Here is a 20,526-nt window from a genome sequence, read left to right on the forward strand (position 1 = left end):
CAGAATTATGAGTTCCTGGAACTACAGGAATGTTAATCTGGGTATTCCATTGCTGTAGCAGGTCACGGCCCCATAAATTTATGGCAATATTGGCTATATATGGCCTTAGTCTTCCTATTTGCCCTTCGGGCCCTATGCATTCAACCCATCTTGTGCTTTGTTTTACACGAGATAGGGTTCCAATTCCCAGGAACTGAACATCTACCTCTTTAAGAGGCCAATTCGGATGCCAAGATTCTGGGGTAATGATACTTACATCCGCACCTGTGTCTAATAAGCCTTCAATAAAAGTGCCATTTATACAGACTCTTAGCTTTGGTCTTTGATCATTAATAGAAGTCTGCCAAAATATACGTTTACTCTGTCCAACTGGGTTTTTTGACTCATCCTCCACATGGATTTCATCATTTAGACCAGTATTACTTTTTACAGCAGAAATTGGAGCTTTTAATTTTCTTGGTGAGGCACGTTCTCCACTGTGACTGGGAATGACTGGGCCACTGTTGGCTTGGGGGCCTGCGAGAGGCCCCTCAAGGAGTTTCCCGACGGTATCGGGTTGCCTTGTTTGTCTGTTGTTGACCTGCATTCATTGGACCAATGTCGGCCTTTACCGCATCTCCTACATATACCTGAAGGCCTAGGTCTCCTATCTTTGTCATTCCCAGAGGAGATAATATTCCTAGAAATTCTGTGCCTGCAATCCCTTTTCAGATGTCCTAATTTACCACAATTAAAACACCTGGCAGTTTGATGTCTCCTCATTGCTGTGGAAATCGCTTCTCCTACCCAAGATTCATCGTTATAGCTAAACGTCTCAACATTCATCGTATGCTGAATCCATTCATCCATAGGTGCTGATCTAGACTTTAAAGGCCCAATTATCTTTTTGCATTCTATGTTTGCATTCTCAAAAGCTAGAGATTCAAGAAGTATTCGTCTAGCTTCTGGGTCTGTTACCCCTATGTCCAGAGCCTTAATTAATCTTTGCAAAAAGTCAATAAAGGGTTCTCTCTGTCCCTGCCTAATTCTGGTATATGATTCAACCCTTTTTGCTGGATCTTGTATCCTATTCCAAGCATTTAAAGCTGCTTGGTGACATAGACACAATACTTCATCATCATAAAGAGCTTGGACCTGTGGATCAGCATATTCTCCTGCACCAAGAATTTGGTCTTGGGAAACCTCAATACCTTTTGCTCTTCCTTGCTGTTCCATATGTTTGGATTCTTCTCTAAAATAAATTCCAAACATCAAGGAAGGTCCATTATCTAAAACTGCAGACACTAACTGATGGAAATCATGGGGGGTAGCTCTAGCATTAGAAGCCCAAGTCCTTATCATTTCCTTTACGTATGCAGAGTGCAAGCCAAAATTAACAATAGCTTGCTTAATTTCTTTTAGATCATTCATTGCTATTGGCGTCCATCTAGCTTCTCTGACTCCCTTTGAGCCTTTAGAAGTTGACGCTTTGTCAGAATTAAGTATAGGGTATGCTGCTAAAACCTTTGGTAAGCCAGTTCTAATAGCTGGTGTTGGCATTGTATCCTGTCCTTGTGCCTTATTACTCTGTTCACCAGCTCCAATCATTTCTTCAATCATTTCAAGTCTTTTTATTATTGTCTCTTTTGAATCCTTAATCTCCTGACCTGCATGAGTTTCTAGTAAAGATTGTATGGTTCTTAGGAGTGCCATGATCTTCCTAAATGATAGAATATGCAAAAGAATACTAAAACCTAGTAACCAGTAAATTAAGTTATCCCCATAGTCATATAAACCTTGCATGATATAACCCATTGTATTGGTAACCAGAACAGTAAAATTCGCGTTGGAAACGGGAACTGCCATATTACCTATTATCCAGCAGGTGGCGCTGTTGCCAAGTCTCGACGAAAACACGGTCCTGTTTCAGAGTCCGCCTAGTATTTGTTAAAAACTGGAAAATGTAAGTTGCTCAACAAAGTAAATGTAATTAAATCAATTCCAGAGATGGAACCAGAAACCAGAATCCAGGGGTAGAGAAGAGCAACCTGGAAGCCGCTTATGCCTCCACGTGACAGAGTCACCCTGAGGGGTTGCAGCTTTCAGCAACCGCGTGCTCTGGTTCGCGCCACTTAAGAGCTGTGCTTGCAAGGGGGATTTAAAAACGACTCAGAAAAGAGCAAACCAGGCGGGCAGAGACTACGTGGGCCTGTGGAGTTTAAATCCACAGGCAGCGGCTGAGGAAGCAAGGGCTCCCGCCAAGCTGAACAAGCGCCCGCCAAGCCGAACTTGCGGCCGCCAAGCCGAACTTCCGGCCGCCAAGCCGAACTCGCGGCTGCGAGCCGGGAGAGGTTCTAAAACCAAACGTTGGGCGCCAAATGAAGGCGTAAGTCACAAACAATGCCACACCGGTTTGGAATTATGATTAATAGGGTGGTATTTATTTAAAGGGGAAAAAACTTACAGATCACTGTCAGCCCTCTGCGTAACCAGGAAGGAAGTCAAGTCACCGGCGGAGCAGGAAGTGAAGAGAGAGAGGAGAGGGAAGTGGCCGCTTTTTTAAAGGGAGAGAGACCACGCCCCAAGGGGCTGGTATCTCAGCGGCGATAGGCTGGAGGAGTGGGAGGACCTCCCGTAACACACAGTGAGTTCCAGGACAGTCAGAAATACACAGAAAGACCCTATTCTCAAAAATCCAAAAATAAAATAAACGTAATATTAAAAAAGCTTTAAAGGGGCATTCTGACCCATGATAGACTATTAATCAGTCTTGAAGAAATTATACTTTTAAACAAGTCAGTCACAGACAACTATTACATGATTTCACCTATTTAACATAGTCAAAATCTTAAAGACCAAAAAAAAAAAAAACAACCCAGAAGGGCAGTTACCAAGAGGAGCCAAGATTTACCACAAGTGTGTATAGCTTTAGTGAAAAGTGAAAAGAACTATGGAGATGGGTAGTAATAATGGTTATATGTCAAATAAATATATCTAATAAAATCAATTGTACACTTAAACACAATTAGGATGATAAATTCTACATAATGCCATTTTACTACAATCAAAAAATTATGGAGAGAAAAAAAGATGACGCATGGGGCTAAAAATTCCATTAGTTAAAAACATTTATTTGGAGAGGGCTAGGGAGACAAATCAGGCAGCAAAGTACTGAAGTAAGTCACGTGATTTAAATTCAATCCTTAGAGCTACACAAAAAGGCAATGGGGTGACATGTGCTTTTAATCTCAGCCAGGAGGAGTTGGACTAAGTCTGGTTAGCTAACCTAGCCTGCCTGCCAAGTTCCAAGTCCAGTGACAGACTTAACTGACTCTCTCTCTCTGCTTCCCCGCCCCCATGAAAAATGTTGTTAGGAGAATTATAATTTTTTATTCTTAAATCACTAAGAAACACAAGAGGTCAGGACAGAAAAGATGGCTTAGCAGTTAAGACCGCAGAGATCTGGGTTCCATTCCCAGCACCTACATGACAACTCTCAACCACCTGCAGGCGTATACATGGTGCACATATATACATGAAGGCAAAATAATCATACACATAAAACAAACCTAAAAAGATTTTAAACAGAAACAAACAAAAAAATCAGAGGTAAGATTTCCAAATAATAACATTTGGCATATTCTCAAAGTAAGAGTACTTTTTGTGGGGCTGAAATGATGGCTCAGCCAAGACTAGGATCACAACCAAAAATATAAGAGTGCTTTCACTGGCATGCATGCAAGAGGCCCTGGTTTGATTCCTAGGGCAGGGAGAGAGAGGAACAAAGGGAGGGAGGGAAGGAGGCGGGCAGGCAGACAGGGGGTGGGGGGGAGACACAACCTAACTCACCAGAATTATTCTACCCCCCCAGGACCGCTATTTATCAACTATCTAACTTGCTTTTTCCTAGTAACAAACATCAAGCACAACAAAACTAAATACTCAGTGAATTGATATTATATAAAAGACAAATCAAATAAAGAAATTGGGGAGAAAAAGGTTGATTATCATCCTCAAAGGTATCAAAATAAAGATGTTTGAGAATATGCAACCAGGATCGTAAGAGTTGTGGAGTTTCTAAATGAAATACACGCAAAAAATGAGAAAGATTGGAATGGTCAAAGCATAAAAACTGAAATAAACCAAGGAAACCTCAGAAAAGGAAAAAACAAACATGAAAAGAATTGTTCAAAAGGATTACCATTTGATTGTGGTCTAACAAAAGAAAACTGCCAGGGATTACCTTTCTACAACTGAAACACACCAACCTCCACAATGAAATGAAGGAAGCGAGATCCAAGAGAGTAACAGCAGCATCGTAAGCAACACCATTTTAACACTGCACTGCTTTTCTCACTGCTGTGGCCAAAAATTAAACAACAAAAAAACCACGAACCAGAAGCAACTAAGAGAGGAGGAAGGAAGCCGCTCTTCTGACTGCCAGTTCAAGGGATACAGCCACCAGAGTGAGAACAGCAGGGCAGCAGGGCATGAAGCAGTGACACAAAAACATTAGCAGTAAGACAGCAATGGAAAAGGTAAGTGAGGTTAATGTATGGAACCAAAGGGCTCACTCCCGTGACCCACTGCCTCCAGCAAGGCTCCACTTCCTAGAGGTTCCACAGCCTTTCAACACAGCTCTAGCTGGGGACCAAATGTTTTATCTAACACATGAGCCTACAGAGGACATTTCACATTCAAACCACAACCATTTCAGTGTGAAATTTCAGAAACAGAAACAAAGCGAAGATCCTACAGTCTGCCACAGTAGGAAAGTGGCCCCACAAAGGGAAATCTGGCAATATTCAACTATTAAACAAAGCATGAAGTACTGAAAAGCATGTATAAAGCCATGAATTCTAATCCATGACTGTGAGCTAAAGAACAAAACATTTGATTGGTTAAATCAAAGAACAAAAGGACTGAGGGCATATCTCAGCACTCCCACAGAGAAAGCCCCACCACAGTATCTCAAGTGAAGACCATGTCCTACCAAAGTAAACATGCGAAGCATGAAACAACCACATAAAGAACCTAGGAAGCTGTGACAAAGGGGAGCGTTCAAGAGAACAGCAACAGGAAAGCTTAGGGAACAACGGGTCACACTGGAGTGAGGAAAAAGAAGGAGAGGTTCTAAGAAATAAAGCATCATGTGGAAACTATATTTCATGGACAGTGTGGAAGAAATGATGGGCGGGTACAATTGGAAAACCGTGTACCTATAACAAAAAGTCATCTTTTTATTTTAATGAGAAAATTATTAGTATTAAAAAAACAACCTCATACTAATCAGGGAGCCATAAAATTAAACAATGACTACTGCAGAATATCAAACCTATAAAAAAAAGAAAACTCACTATGATATGAGCATTGTGGCAAAATATTATACATTCCAGTACCGTATTATCAAGCAAAATATATTTGCATTACTGGGTCCAGGAAAAAATGGCATTGCATATAGTTTAGGGAAAATTCAACTGCAACAAATATCTATCATTATAATAAATATCCAACAAAGCAGCACTAATTCCAGATCCTGCTTACCAACCCGAAATACAATAAACCCAGCATAAACATGGTTTATTGATATATTTCTGATATTCTAAGAACAAACTGAGGCTAGTTTGTTTTGACATGAGAGCAACTATTGGAAAACTTACTCTCACTCTCAGGTACACAGTGCCTGACAGTTTTCAAGTTTACTGGCCTGACCCTCCTTTCCCACCTCCAATAACCAGTTTTAAAGATCTTTTTTTCTTAAATTTTTATTTGTTTGTTTGTTTTGAGGCAAGGTTTCTCTGTGTGTTTCCCTGGTTCACCTGGAACTCGCTCTATAGACCAGGCTGACCCCAAACTCAGAGATCTGCCTGCCTCTATCTCCCAAGAGCTGGGATTAAAAACATGCACTGCCTGGCCCAAAAGATCTTCTTAAAAGTTATTTTTGTAGGACCAGTGAGATGGTTTAGTGGGCAAAGACACCTTATGCAAAACCTTACAACCTGAGTTTGATCCTTGGGACTCATATAATAGAGAGACCAACTCTATACATGCATACTCATACACACAAAATAAATTAATTTATAATATTTTTAAAAGGCAGCTGGGTAGTGGTGGTACATGCCTTGAATCCCAGCACTCGGGAGGCAGAGGCAGGCGGATCTCTTGTGAGTTAGAGGATATCCTGGTCTACACAGTGAGAAACCCTGTCTCAAAAAAAAAAAGTAAAAAAAATTTAAGGGCAATTGTGTTAATCTGGGAGAGAAGGTATTCTTCTATTTGAATGACTGCTAATATTTAGTTAGAATTGTATAAACAGGCTACTCAATTTTATTATGCTATAAAGCGGAGAAATTAAAGAGACAAAGATAATGATAACCAAAAAGAATTGCATGAAAAAAATCCTGAAGTAACAGCACACACAAATCTTTTAGAAATATGAAGATAAACAAATCCTAGGACAAACAGCAAAAAACCAACCAACCAGCCACCAGAATGGGGTAAAAATGGAACAAAATGACTGATTTCCTGCTAAGTAGGATGCACAGACTTCAATTACCTAGAAAAGTCTAAGTTTATAATCTGTAGGATCCTAGTTTAGGATTACCATACCACGATAAATTCGTCTCAAGACAAGGGTCACACTATGTAGACCAGGCTGGCCTGGAACTTACAGAGATCTGCCTGATTCTACTTTATAAATGCTGGGATTAAAGGCTCATAGCAACATACCTATTTCCCAGGATAATTAACAACAGTGCCTATACTGTTTTAGAAACTGCAGATGTTAGCTAACCGAGGATACGGTCGCCTAACTCAGAAATCTCCCTACCACTTGCTTTTTCTCATTTATATAACATATTTGTTAAGTCCATACAAAACTGCTCATTAGAAAGAAGTGAAATTTTGCACTGGAAATCCTAGCTCTTTCTTGTAAAAAGTAACTTAGTAGGATGTCTGTTCAGAATAAACCTCTGGAGAGGAGGCAGAGAGGCAGAGTCCTTCGAGAGATAGAATTTGATACTGTATGAAGCTATTTTTGGCAATGCTACTACATAAACTGATTGAATTTTGACAATGTAAGTGTTATATGAAAACTTACATAATTTGGTTGCATAAGTTGTAGGTCAAAAGTACAAAAAATAGCAAGAAATAAAATGTAGTCCTTGAAAAATGTCTACCAAACAAAGATCTAGAAGGCATTTATTAAAAGCTCATCCACTTAATAGAATTTTACGGGATGATTACTATGTACTGAGCAATTAATTTTAAAGAAAGGAATGATTAAGTTGAGCAGAAAAGAATATTAAGAAGCTGTAGCCTGGTGGAGAATAAACTATAAGAACGGCTAAACACCATGAGAAAAGGAAAGCATAAGCAAGAATCAGAGGTAGAACACAGAGCGCTGCATTTGTATGTAGTTACTTGAGACTGAAATGCAATTTTCATTACACTGAACTGTACTTTGAGGCTTACAAGAAATCCCCAGTCACGAAAATATGGAATTCTATGCTCCTGTCCCTCAAGAACAAGCAAGCACTGACCGGTACACGGAACTGCATTTTCTTTTTTTTTTTTTTTTTTTTGGTTTTTCGAGACAGGGTTTCTCTGTGGTTTTGGAGCCTGTCCTGGAACTAGCTCTTGTAGACCAGGCTGGTCTCGAACTCACAGAGATCCGCCTGCCTCTGCCTCCCGAGTGCTGGGATTAAAGGCGTGCGCCACCACCGCCCGGCGGAACTGCATTTTCTGATCTCTACGAATTGTTCTGAACGCAGAAAGAACATAATGAGCCACAAAATCATTACAATCTCAATAAGGGTTTGAATCTGTCATTCTACTGAACTCTCAACTCCCAAGATTAAGTCTCTGTAATTATTACTATTTACTAAATCATTGTATTTTTAATGTATCCTCCCTCACCATAAAGCATTTTTTCAGATTTTTAAAAATTTATTTTAGGTCAGGTGTGGTGGTGAACACCTTTAATTTCAGCATTCAGGAGGCAGAGACAAGAGCATCTCTGTGCGTTTGAGGCAGCCTGGTCTACATAGTAAGTTTCTAGACAGCCAGGGCTACACAGAGAAACCCTGTCTCAAAAACTAAAAATAAGTAACTAAATAAATTTTATTTATTCTAAGATTTAAAGCCATCTTAATAGAGACTGACAAATGCACCAAGAGTTATGTGTACCAATTCCCACATTGGTGTACTCAGTAGCTACTAAAAAAGATGACTTCCTCTTGCTGTGGATAATTTCATTCATCTGAGAATCCTAGGAAGCCCTTCAGAGTTTTCTCTACAATTAGTTCATGCTTTTGGTGGTCTATTACACACTACCCAAAGTGTATTTACAGACACATACACACACACTCTCAAACAGCATTAAATGTATTTACATCTATTCCACGGAAATAATCTTTAAGTTTTCTTTCATGTAAATTCCCAAAGAAATCTATGTCATCACCAGTTGTTAAAATCTGAAAATTAAGTCTCCATCTGATGTTAAGTGCCATCTACCAAGTTGCCTGTTAAACACAAGTCTCATTAATAAAACAGTATACACCTACTTTGTGATAGTTTAACAGCATTAATCATGTAGGCAAAGCCAAGTACACATAAGAAGAGAATCTTGAGAACCCTAGCCAACTTCCAAACCCTTCAAAAGAACATGATGGAAATCAGCTGTTGTTAAGGAAAGGCTAAGAAACTGCATTTCCTGCAAAGATTCTGTATTGATATAGGGCAGAAAGGTCTGTGGACACTGGAGAGGGTTATGAAACCCACTCAGCTATCCCGTCTGCCAATTAAAGGCAGAGATCAGCTGGCACAAAGAACAGGGGCTTACATAAAATCTGACTGCACTCTAGACTCCAGAATGGGCAGAAGACAGGAAGGGGAGTAGAAACTGAGAAACTCTCACCTTTCAAGAGAATCAGGCAGAGAGAGCCCGCCTAAGACAGAAGCACTAATAGGATAGAACAAAAATGCTTCCCTAAATTGGATTTTGCTAAGTTAGTAAAATGCAAAAGTAGTCTGCTGAGAAAGGTACAAAAAGCTCGAGACCCCTTTATGGGATAAGGCCTTCAAAACCAACCAACCAAAACTGAGCTTGGGGCCAACAAGATGGCACTGGCACACTTCCAAGTCTAGTATCTGAGTTTGACCCTTTGGACCCACGTGGTTCAAGGAAGAGAACCAATTCCCACAATCTTCTACCTGACCTTCAGATGAAGTCTGTGGCTCACTTGCACCACACACACAAAATAAAATGCGAAACAAAAAAAAAATTCCCATGGTTGATGCAGTAATACTGAGAAGAAACCACACAGGCTTCTAGGTCTCTAAGGATAAAGCAGTGGCAATCTACTATTTTAGTGGTTTTAGACAAACAAGCATTATTACAGTTTAGACTCAACTACAAATTAAACCAATGCTACTCATTACACTTACACTCCGGCAGAAATAGAGCACACAAATATGAACTAGGATAATTAATATCACACCTACATAGAAGGACGAAAATAATGATTACAAAACCCTCAAAATGTGGGCCAGTGAGAAGACTGTTCAATCCCCAGAATTCACATGGTAAAAGAAAAGAAATGATTCCCACAAGATGTCCTCTTACACAAACACAAAATAAAAGTCTCAAAAAAGAAAAAAAACATTAACCTCAAAATGTTATGGAAATACCAAAGCGCCAAAAGTTCCAAAAAAGATTGAAGACAACTTTACAGGTAGTATTTGAAATGACTTGTTGATGAAATGAAAGCAAAAAAAAAAAAAAAAAAAAAGGTACACAAAGATATTAAAGCATTTCTTAAGAATAAAAGCGAGAAAATCCGAAGGGTGTGTTTCAAAGCACAGAATAGGATCCAGGAAGAGTTCTGAAAGTAACAAGTGCAAAAAGCAGATTATTCCAAACAGTAAAAGCACTGGTATCCACTGTTCAGGTGTATGTATGCAGGATCTCTCACTCCAAGGCTCTTCAGGGATGAAATAATTAGTATCCAACAGAATTTTTATCTGTTTAGCATTAATCCGTTCACTTACAACTTCTGTACTTTTTGTGCCACTAAAGGAACTTAAAAGTTAGTTTTCCTGCCTTTGTGGAAGACCAACCCCCAGGTTACAAGTCAATGCTATTAAGTTAAGCAGTTACTCAAGATTCTGAAACAACCTCAGTTAAAAACAAACAAAAATCCCCCAAAGAAGGATAGGCAACCAGTTAAGATATAAGAAGATAACTGGCTCCAAGACAATGTTGAGGACCCAAAGAAAAGAAATGAAATGGACAGAAGGCAGACTTAATACATACTTCCAAAGAAGAAAACAAATGACCTAATAACTAGAGGGAGAAAAAAGCAATTACTCAGAATACTAATGGACTAAATGAATCTTAATGCTTTCCTTTTTTGTTGTTTTGTTTTTTTTCGAGATTTGAGAGCAAGGAGCAATGAAGTACAAGGTCAGACAGTTCAAGGAATGGGGGCAGAGAAAGACAGTTGCTCAGTAGTGCATAATATTCTTGCAGCAGACACAAATTTGCTTCCCAGCATCCATATTCGGTGTGAAGGAGCAGAACAAACTCCATTTTGAAAAAGAACTCCATTTTTGACAGGACCTAACTAGGGGAGTGAATAAAGCCTGGCAAAGTCATAAACACTTCCAAGAAACTATGTCAGCCTTGGTCAAAGTGACCCACCAGGGTGTCCAAACAACACCTGCTTGTTTCAAACATCCTTGTGGGTATCTGATGAACTGCTGTTCTGAAATTCTTGTTTGCTGACAGTCACTGTTTTAAAATTCCCCTATACCCCAACCAACAAATTCAGAAGTTGTCTACTTTTACCCAATTACAAAATGCCAAGGCTTGTGCCACTCTGCTTGCGGGATTTTCCCTTTAAAAATCCCTTAACCTGAAGCCTTGAGTGGTTCTCCCCCACCCACTGTGCCAGAGGGTTAGCTAACTTGTAATTAATAAACCCTAGTGTGTTTGCATCAGATACCAGCTCTGTGGTAGTCTTGTTTGGTGGTCTCTTGATACGGGCGTAACAGGTGGCTCACAACTGTCTATAACTCCAATTTCAGGGAAAAATACCCCTTCTGGCTTACACAGGCAATTGACAAGGTACACAATTATAGACACGCCCAATACATTTAATAGGAAGAGAAAGCTGTTGGCAGCACCTATGAAATAGCTCTTTGTATTAAAAATACCTGCTCCCAAGCCTCATAATCTTGAGTTTGATTCCCCAGAAATCACCTGGTGGAAGAGAAAACTAACTTTAAATTATTAAGTTATTCTCTGGCTTCTACAAGTGCCCATATACAGTACACAAAATATATAAAATACAATTTTTTAATTGAATAAATAACAGCTAGATGTCATGATGCACCCCTTTAATTCCAGCCCTCAGGAGGCAGAGGCAGATAGACCTAAGTTCAAAGCCAGTCTGGTCTACATAGTAAGTTCCAGAGAGACCCTGTCTCAAAACAAAGAAAAATAAGTAAGTAGTATGAAATGACTAAAAGTCCAGAGGTTGTTGTTAATGAAGCTCTGAAAGCATAGTAGGGCATTGTGGGCTGATTAGCAGATTTTTAATCATGCCCATTTTTACTCTTTGACCAGCATTACCCCTTTGTTTTCTGTCTGTACTGTACCTTTTACTTGGTCAGCCTTAGCACGATTCTTCCAACTTATCTTTAACAGTAAAAATGGAGTATAACTAAAGCTTTGAATGATAATGCATGTCTACAATCCCAGCACTCAGGTTGAGGCAGGAAGATTATGTGTTCCATGCTAGAATGGGCAACATAGCAAGACATTCTATCAAAAATCAAAACAGAAAATGGGGAGATGGCTCAGCAGTTAACTTGCTGCTTGAAGGCTGGAATCCAGAAACCCACATCAATGAAGGGCAGCTCACAAATGCTTTAGCTCTAGCTCCAAGGAACACTCTCCAACCGCTTCTGGAATCTGCAGATATATGCAGGCACACACAGACAGGCACAGACACACACACATTTATTTTATAAGTTAATGGAAAACACTTGAAGCAAGAAAGTTCTGTTACCTGATTATGAGGACAATTTTGTTTGACCCCTACCACAAGTTGCCTGTCAATGTAAAACTTGGATTTTCACTTAACCAAATTTGAAAAGCTAACAAGTTATAAAGCAGAGAAGTAATCATACAACCCAGAAGCAGTTATTTTCCTTTTTTTTTTTTTTTGTAGTATTGGAGACTAAACTTGGGGCCTCTCACATGCCAAGCAAGTGCTGTATCGCTGAGATATAGCCTTAAACTGTAATTTAAAAAATTATTTTAGTCAAGCACAGGTGGCTCATGCCTTTAATCCCAGCACTCAGGAGGCAGAGGCAGGCTGACTTCTGATTTCAAGGTTAAATTCATCTGCACAGTTAGCTCCATGCCAGTCAAAGCTATACACAATTTTTTTTCTATTTTTGGTTTTGAGACAGATCACACTAAATTACCCAGAATGGCTTTGCAACTGTGATCTCCTACTTCAGCCCCCATAGTGGAATTATAAGCTGTGTCACACTAAACCTGACCAAGTTCTGATTCTGCTTTTTCTCCTATCATAACACTGCAGATGACTGTCCTATTTACTTAATAATGGTTTTCATTATTCAGATTGTCAAGTCACACTGTAACGTAGTAGACACAAACCACACTATGAGACTAACGAAAAAGATCCAGCCTATCCATATGAACCGATAGTTTCCCAAACCTAAGTCTTTTCCTGTATTTTAATACATTTCTTAACAAACGTATTTAACACATTTACTAGTAAAATTCACCTACCACTTTACATAACAAGTTTTGTAGGAAATAAACTGACTACTACCTAATTTTCAGCACAAGCCAACTTCAGACAATTTGTAGAAAAAAGATAAAATATAAGATGTGAAATCACTATAAATGGTATGATTATTTAATCTCTAACGTTTAGGCTTTTTACCTACAAAATGGCGATACTACTTTCAAAGTGTATTGTGAGATTTGATGACACTGTACATATTGAACAAATGCTATTATAAAACACCACCAGAGTTAGAAATTTCACATAAATCGCTCAGAAAATCCACTGGCTTTTTTATTATCTGAAATTTGTCTTTATCATATAATAAACATATTTTAAGACTCAGGTTTATACACAAGCCATTCTCTGCAAAGAGCCTTCTATAAGCTTAGTTATCTTAACAGTCAGTATCTTTGAACTAAGAATAATTCACTTGGAACTGGAGATGACTCTGCAATGAAATTGCTTACCGCTCTTGACAGAGGACTGGGTTTGGTTTCCAGCACCAACACGGCAGTTAACAATCTGCCCTCAGTTCCAGAGGATCTGATGTCCCCTTTGACCACACTGGACTCCTATACGCTTTTGGTAGACGTATATACAGGCATATACATAAAATAAACAAACCTAAATACCCATCTCAGCCCAAGTCCTGCTAGCTGTGAAGACTTCTAAATTGGGGGGTCAGAGCTAGAGATATATAGCTCAGGTGGCAGAATACTTACTTGCCTAGCATGCAGAAATACATACAACTGGGTGTGGTTGAGGCTTTCTGCAATCCTAGTTTATAATATCGGCATCTAGTAGAGGCATGAGTAACAGAAAGTCAAGGTCATCCTCAAATATTTAAACCCAGTTTAGGCTAGAAACCCTATGTCAAAAAATAAGTAAGAGACGGAGAAATTTCTTAGTGGGTAAAACATTTCTGCTCAGAAAGAAGGTCTGTAGCACCCACATATAAAGGTAAAATGTTTTCTGCTCAGAAAGAAGGTCTGTAGAGCCCACATTCAAGCAAAATGTGGTAATGCACAGCTGTGCTGTGAAACAAAGACAGAAGATTCCAGGGGCTCACGGCTAACCAATCTCCCATCATCAGTGAGTTCCAGTTCATTTAGAGACTGTAAAGACTTTATTTCAAAAAACAAGATGGAAGGTGATAGAGGAAGACACTAAGATACCAGATATTCATCTCTGGTTTCCATCCACAAACAGATGAGCTTGAGAACCCACATACATATGCAAACACAACACACACAAAATATAAATAGCTCTTTATACCTTTACCATCTACACAGAAGGTGCTGCAATTATAACTACTAAGATGAGGTCATAGTCACAAACAAAAGAGAGTTTAGATCATGGGGTGTGTAGGACTTAAGTTTTCTATTAAATTCTTAAGCATAGGATGCTCAACTTACTAGACCTGGATGGAGGTGGGGGTTCCTTGGACTTCCCACAGGACAGGGAACCCTGATTGCTTTTCGGGCTGGGGGGAGACTTAATTGGGGGAGGGGGAGGGAAATGGGAGGCGGTGGCGGGGAAGAGACAGAAATCTTTAATAAATAAATAAATAAAAAAAAGAAATAAAAAAAAATTCTTAAGCATACAAAAAGGAAAAATTAACTTCCACATACCAATCAACAATGTTTAACAAATTATCATTGCGTGACCAAACTTATTTATGTACCATTTCTTATATTAATTATTTTAAAGCAATTGCAATTTTGGCATTTTAAAGAATGTGTATTCTGAGCTGGAGAGAGATGGCTCAGTGGTTAAGAGCATTGCCCAGCAACCACATGGTGACTCACAACCATCTGTAATAAGGTCTAGTGCCCTCTTCTGGCCTGCAGATATACACACAGAATATTGTATACATAATAAATAAATTTTTAAAAAAAAGAATGTGTATTCTTAAAATGATTTAAATCTTCAGTGGATCATAAAATACAGCTACAAATTTCTCCCATGTCCCAGTAAGAACACATGTTGGAAATGCCACGTGCTCTGGGACTGGACAGAACACGGCCAACTTTTACTTTTCTATCCCTTGAATGCAGAGGTGTACTCAAGTGATACTGTATGATCTAAAAAAATCTTAAGAGGTCTTGTAGCTTCTATTTTCATTCTTCAGATGCTATCCTGAAACATCATGCCGAAAATCACTCAGAATAGCAAGATCCAAGGATCAACCAACACCACCTAAGAGCAGGGAAGCTAACTAAATATGGCCGAATGAGGGAAGCTCTTTGACACACAAAACTTCTAGAGCCTTTTAGAAAGATCTCTCTTGATACTTAGCTATCACAGACTTAAGATATTCCTAATATTTTTAAGGTTTTCTTAAATACTTTTAAAGGTAAAAATTTAGCAGCAGCATCAAAAAAATCTGTGATACTGTCTATCAGTACTACAGCCCTTAAAGATACAACCTATTCTATTTGAAGTGGTTTGCTGTTGAGACGTCACAATTCAATCTTCATTCAGCATTTTAGAGTTCTTTTTTACAAGCCTACCCTCCTTTTAGAGCTGTGGAAAAATGGGTGCAAAGGATTAGGTGATTTTAAAACCAGACTTTCAAACTTATCTAGCCTACCCAGTAGTCACAGGTAAGGCCAGCTTTGACCACAATAAGGTTCATCTTGGTGTAGAAAACTAAAATTAAAATCAGACAACATCAAATCTCAGTCACCTCTTAAATTATAAAGCAATGTTATCACTTCTGCTCAGTCCTTTGGGGTTCACTCCCAGTAACTTTACTAATGATACAAGTTTAATCAAAAACAGGAAAACAGAAAAGATAAACTCAAATGAAATTATCTTTTTCAGTGATTCATCAACTTTAGTAGGAACTTGTTCAACTTAAATTGTTATCTAATTTGGCCCACTGTTGATCTAATAGTTTAATAGCTCATTACTTAATACTTAATTTGTTACTTAAAAACCATTACTTGATACAAGCTTATACATTATAAGTCTTCCCAGGTTTCTGACACACACAAAACAATCTGCCAACAAAGATAATCTTTAGATCAATTTTATTGGATACAACAGTTCTTCATTCCACAGCACAGGGCACTAAACTTCCTAATGTATTACAGAAAGTTTCCATGCCAACCTCGAACCTCCCTTCATTTCACCTTTGAGCCACTGTCACCTTCTAAAACCACATCACCACAAGCAGGTCCTAGCCACCCCTCAGCTGAGTGCAAGCATTTCTCCCTTCAACACTTCCCAAGCCTACACATACCATACACATACACTTCTGCAGTGTTTACAGCAAGGTACAGACAGCAATTGTTTACACATCCGTCTGATGACTAAACTGTGAGTTGTGGAAAGATAGAGCGCCAAGCTCATTGTTGCAAAGGGAAACCCTAATCTAGTAACCAAGCAGTGCTTTATACCACTGGATACATTTTCCACAGTTAAGATTACCTTCTTGAAATATATTAAAATGTGGACAACTCTTTCTCATATAACAGATGAAAGAGGTGTGTGAGACGGATATGGAATTGACTAAGCGTTGTCTACATAAATACTATGGATGGCTTATGTATAAGGTGATTATCCAACACCTTCATGTAGAACAGAAAAAAATTTTGCAGTTACGCAGGAAAACAAACCTCCTTATTCCAGACACCTGATCTGGGTTTGGGGTTATAGTTTGGTCAGAGAGTAAATGTTTACTTAGTATACCTGAGACCCCACATTGCATAAGACATCTGACCCCATGAAACTGAAAATAAGATAATGGGGGGGTGAGGGCGACAGTAAATTCCAACATATATGACTGTCAAAGAATAAAATCTATAGGTGGGGGGGGAGGCAATGGTGTACCATTTAGGGCAAAACTAGAGCTGTGTAGTGGTATTGGATCTGACGGCACACGCCAGCAATGCCAGAAAGCTTAGGCAAGAGTATCTTAAGTTAGAGGTCAGTCTGGGCAGCATTATAAATTCAATGCCAGCATGAAATACAACGTAAACAAAATAAATCCATATATACGTGAACCTATGTGGATACAACTCACAAAGTCCAATTTTAAGTTTTCCTGAGCATAATACTTGGTTATAGACCCGTGGTAAATTGTGTTTGTTTACAGTCATTACAAATTCACACTGCAAGTATTTTATGCCTTGTAGAGTGTTTGCTGACTGCTCCACACACTAGCTCAGCCCATTAAAAACACATCTCAGGAGCAGGGGAACTCATCTCAACCAAGAAATCTGAAGATAACTACGGTCATGATAGTGACCAGGGCCTCTGATTCTACTGCTACCCCTCACGGCCACAGCATGTCGGCTGCTTCCCACTCACGGGAGTTGGAAACGAAACACTGACCCCATTTCTGGTTATCTTGTGAAAATACCAAGAAAGAATCTTCCTTCTTAGTGATACTACTACTGTTGGGTTTGCAAATCAGAGATTTATCTCTATGCTCACCTACATTATGTAGCTTCATTCTGGATACAAAAGGAGTAGAAGGGAGCAAGAAATAAGGACATCTAAAACATTAAACAGAGTACTTAAAAACTACAAAAAACGGTGTGTGAACCGAGGTCGGCCGACTCTTATTAAATTGTTTTCACACTGGTCTTGAGGATGTGTTTATTACCCACACGGATCCCCCCCGCTCCCATATACTAACATCTATTTTGTGGGAAAGGAGTGTTCATTGTAGTGATTTCGATGTGTGTGTGTGTACCCTCTTCGTCTTCGCGACGCAGTTTCAAGATGAGGGAGCATTTTATTGCTCACACCTTGCATGTCTAGAGTCGGTCATTTACACCTCTCGCCCCGGTTTGGCTCTCAAGAGCCATCTTTTGCTACTCATGCCAGTGTCACGCAACTCACGGCGCGGGGCCACGCAGAGGCCTACCGTCACCGACCCCGAGGGGCTCGACCCCGACCGAAATTCCAGGTGGGGTTACCAAGCGCGATCCCGTACTCCCACAGCACGGCGCCACAGGCCGCCGCGGGTCCCCAAGGAACACGCACCGCCCGCCCTCCCCCCGCTCCCAGGGCCCGGGGGGTGGGGGTGGGGGTGGGGGTGGGGGGGAGCGCACGCCAATGCTCCCCTCCCCCACCGCTGCTGCCGCTCTTTACCCTCTTCCAGCTGGCACACCGCAGGGAGCGTGGGGCTCACCGCAGCCACAGGGCCTCCTCCTCCTCCTCCTCTCCCGGTGCTCTCGGTCTCAGGCCACGGGGACAGCAGAGCAGTCGGCGACGAAGCACAATGGCGGCCACCCCTCCGGATGCGGCGCACAAGTGGCCGCCGCCGTTGGCAGCCCCGCCCTTCCTCCTCCCCCGCCCCCTTGCGCGCTCTCGCCCGCCCGCTTCTCGCGAGACTGGGCGGCGTTGCGGGGGAGCCGGGAGCTGCGGGCGGGCTAGACGTGCCCCGCCGCGGGGTGGTGCTCTGACTGCGGCAGCCGTTGAGGGCCGCGTCGGGGGAAGCTGCCAGGCGCCACGGTAAGCGGCCGTGGCTGGTCGGCGACGTGCGGGCGTGCGGGCGCCGGGAGCGGCGCGGGAGGCCGGGCGGGCTGGTCACCGCCCGGGGTGCGAGGGGCACGGTGCTCGCCTCGCTCCCGCGCCCGCCGCGGGCCCCGGTAGGCCCGCCGCTCCGGGTCCGGCTGGCTGATTGCGTGGGTGGATTTTGTTTCTTTGCGCTTGGCAAGTGGCGCAGTGACAGTTGACGGAATCGAGTCAAACACTTGCCTTCTCCCACTTCCCCTTCGAGCCTCCCCTGGCGCGTCCCTGCCCACCTTGTAGGGTTTGACAGCGCTCCCTCCATCTACAGCCTCCTGATTGATTCCGACAGTCCCTTTCTCGTAGTTTCCTTGGAGTCGATAAGTTTTTAGTATTTTTTACGGTCACTTCTATCTTAAAATTATGCTGTTAAGCTTTGAGAGCGCAGCTACAGGTTTTGCAGCAAACATTCACTTATGTAGAAAGACCGAGGAAATTCTGTGACGTAGTCTGTTGTATATGAGTGGAAACTTTCAAAGCCGCTCTCAATGTGGTAAACTAAGATGTAAATGAGAACTAATAAATACGAAGGAGTGTGGGAAATCCGCAAATGATGGGGAGTTTGACCGATGTCCCAAGCACCAATTGTTTGACGGTAAATTCTTACTGAAATTTGGAAGCGTGGTGAAGACACAAGATTTTATGAGTGACGTTTGATTTGATTTAGCTTTTTGTTTGTTTGTTTTAAAGAATCCCTTGGATCCAAATAATTCCACGAAGTGAAATGCCGTGTGTGTGTGTGTGTGTGTGTGTGTGTGTGTATTTGGATTTGTCATTTCATATGAACAAAGTGGAGTATCAGTCGGCAACCATCCCTGTTTCATTGGTCTGCGGTCATCACTATAATAAATTTTAGCTACTACAAACTTCAGGGATTTTTGTTTGCCTTTTGTTGACACCCACGCGTCAGCCTTTTAGGGTGTTGAAATGTAGACTAAGTATCTGGTAGGAAATATAATTAAATACAGATTACTTTTAATTTGTCCTTTTAAGAAAATTAAGTGTTCCATTATGTTTGATCGACCCTTAAGAATTCTTGGGTTCAAATCTCAGCCCTGCTTCTTACTACCTTTATCTTCAGCAATTGTTTAAATTTGCTAAGAATTCCTTAATCTGGGCTTGTTCCCGTGGATTAGGGACCTAAATCCACAATACTGCCCAAATGTCATCATGGTGTTGTTGAAAGGATTAACTGAGGTGATACATCATCAATTCTTAGAACATAGCAAGCATTCCATAATTGTTCATAGTTACCTGTCTTAAACCACCCCTTTGCCTTTCTAGAACTTAACATTGTATAGATCCCTAAACATCTTTCTGAGTGTGTTCTGTGCTTCCCTGAGTTATAGTAGTCAAACCTGGTAGTGGGAACTTTTCTCTGGAAGCCCTAAATCTGGCAAGGATCGCATGTGGGTTTTGGCAGATTATGGCTTCGTCTCCTCCAGTACTGAGGATTTTATTATGAGAGGTGAGTGTGGTACCAGATTTCTATTTCACTGAGATTCCAGATGTTAATTGTTTATTTATTTAGTGTGTGTATGGGGGAGGGCACTCACACTGAGAGCACGTGTGAGGTCAGAGAGCGACTTTTGGGAGTGGGTGTCCTCCACCATGTGCGCACTGGGGATCGAACTCAGGCCATCAGGCTTGGCAGCAGGTGACTCTACCTGTTGAGTCATCGCTCAGGCTCTAGGTTCCAGTTTGTAGTTAATGCTAGGTAACATCTAAAAACCACTGACATACGTTTTTTTCTTTGTGAATGGTTGGGGGGGGATGGAGAATTGATTTACTCCCTACTGTGTATTTTTAATGATATTTATCATTATCAACAAATAATTACTGAAATTTTGCTGTGTTAAAGACATTTTATGTTTCACTTGAAATTATGGATTTAAGTAGATATAATAGTGTCTGTATGTTACCAAATGATCAGAGCAAACGATTGGATAGGCAAGCATCTAAAATCAGAGCTCTTCTAAACAAGCTAGACTCAATCCCCTTTCATTTGTACATTGGCCCATCTTTGATAATCTATCCTCTCTGACTGTGGCTCCTTTCTGAATTAGTGTCTCTTATTCTAGTTATTCAGAATTAGTTGACTCCTGCCAACACCGTTCTTATTAATTTCCATCTCTTTTCTTCTCCAAGGCAGTGTCTCACTGGCTTTTACTGACTTCATCCCTCTGCTTTATAG

The 20,526-nt window shown here is 40.7% G+C and overlaps 1 protein-coding gene across 11 annotated transcripts in view; it reads right to left on the bottom strand.

Annotated features, from left to right (window-relative positions):
* Marchf7 (membrane associated ring-CH-type finger 7) overlaps positions 1-18,108 on the bottom strand; it is a 44,534-nt gene extending 26,426 nt beyond the window's left edge. For 8 of the 11 annotated variants that reach the window (XR_012911793.1, XR_012911792.1, XM_075985113.1 and 5 more), the window contains exon 1: positions 17,913-18,108. The gene's annotated coding sequence lies outside the window, so the exon portion shown is untranslated. The remainder of the gene's footprint in view (positions 1-17,912) is intronic. The other 3 variants (XM_075985109.1, XM_075985105.1, XM_075985107.1) reach the window with 1 other exon arrangement.
* Positions 18,109-20,526: the final 2,418 nt, after the last annotated feature.

The sequence above is a fragment of the Microtus pennsylvanicus genome, chromosome 9 (assembly GCF_037038515.1).
Source record: "Microtus pennsylvanicus isolate mMicPen1 chromosome 9, mMicPen1.hap1, whole genome shotgun sequence".
In the NCBI taxonomy this organism is placed as follows: Eukaryota; Metazoa; Chordata; class Mammalia; order Rodentia; family Cricetidae; genus Microtus; species Microtus pennsylvanicus.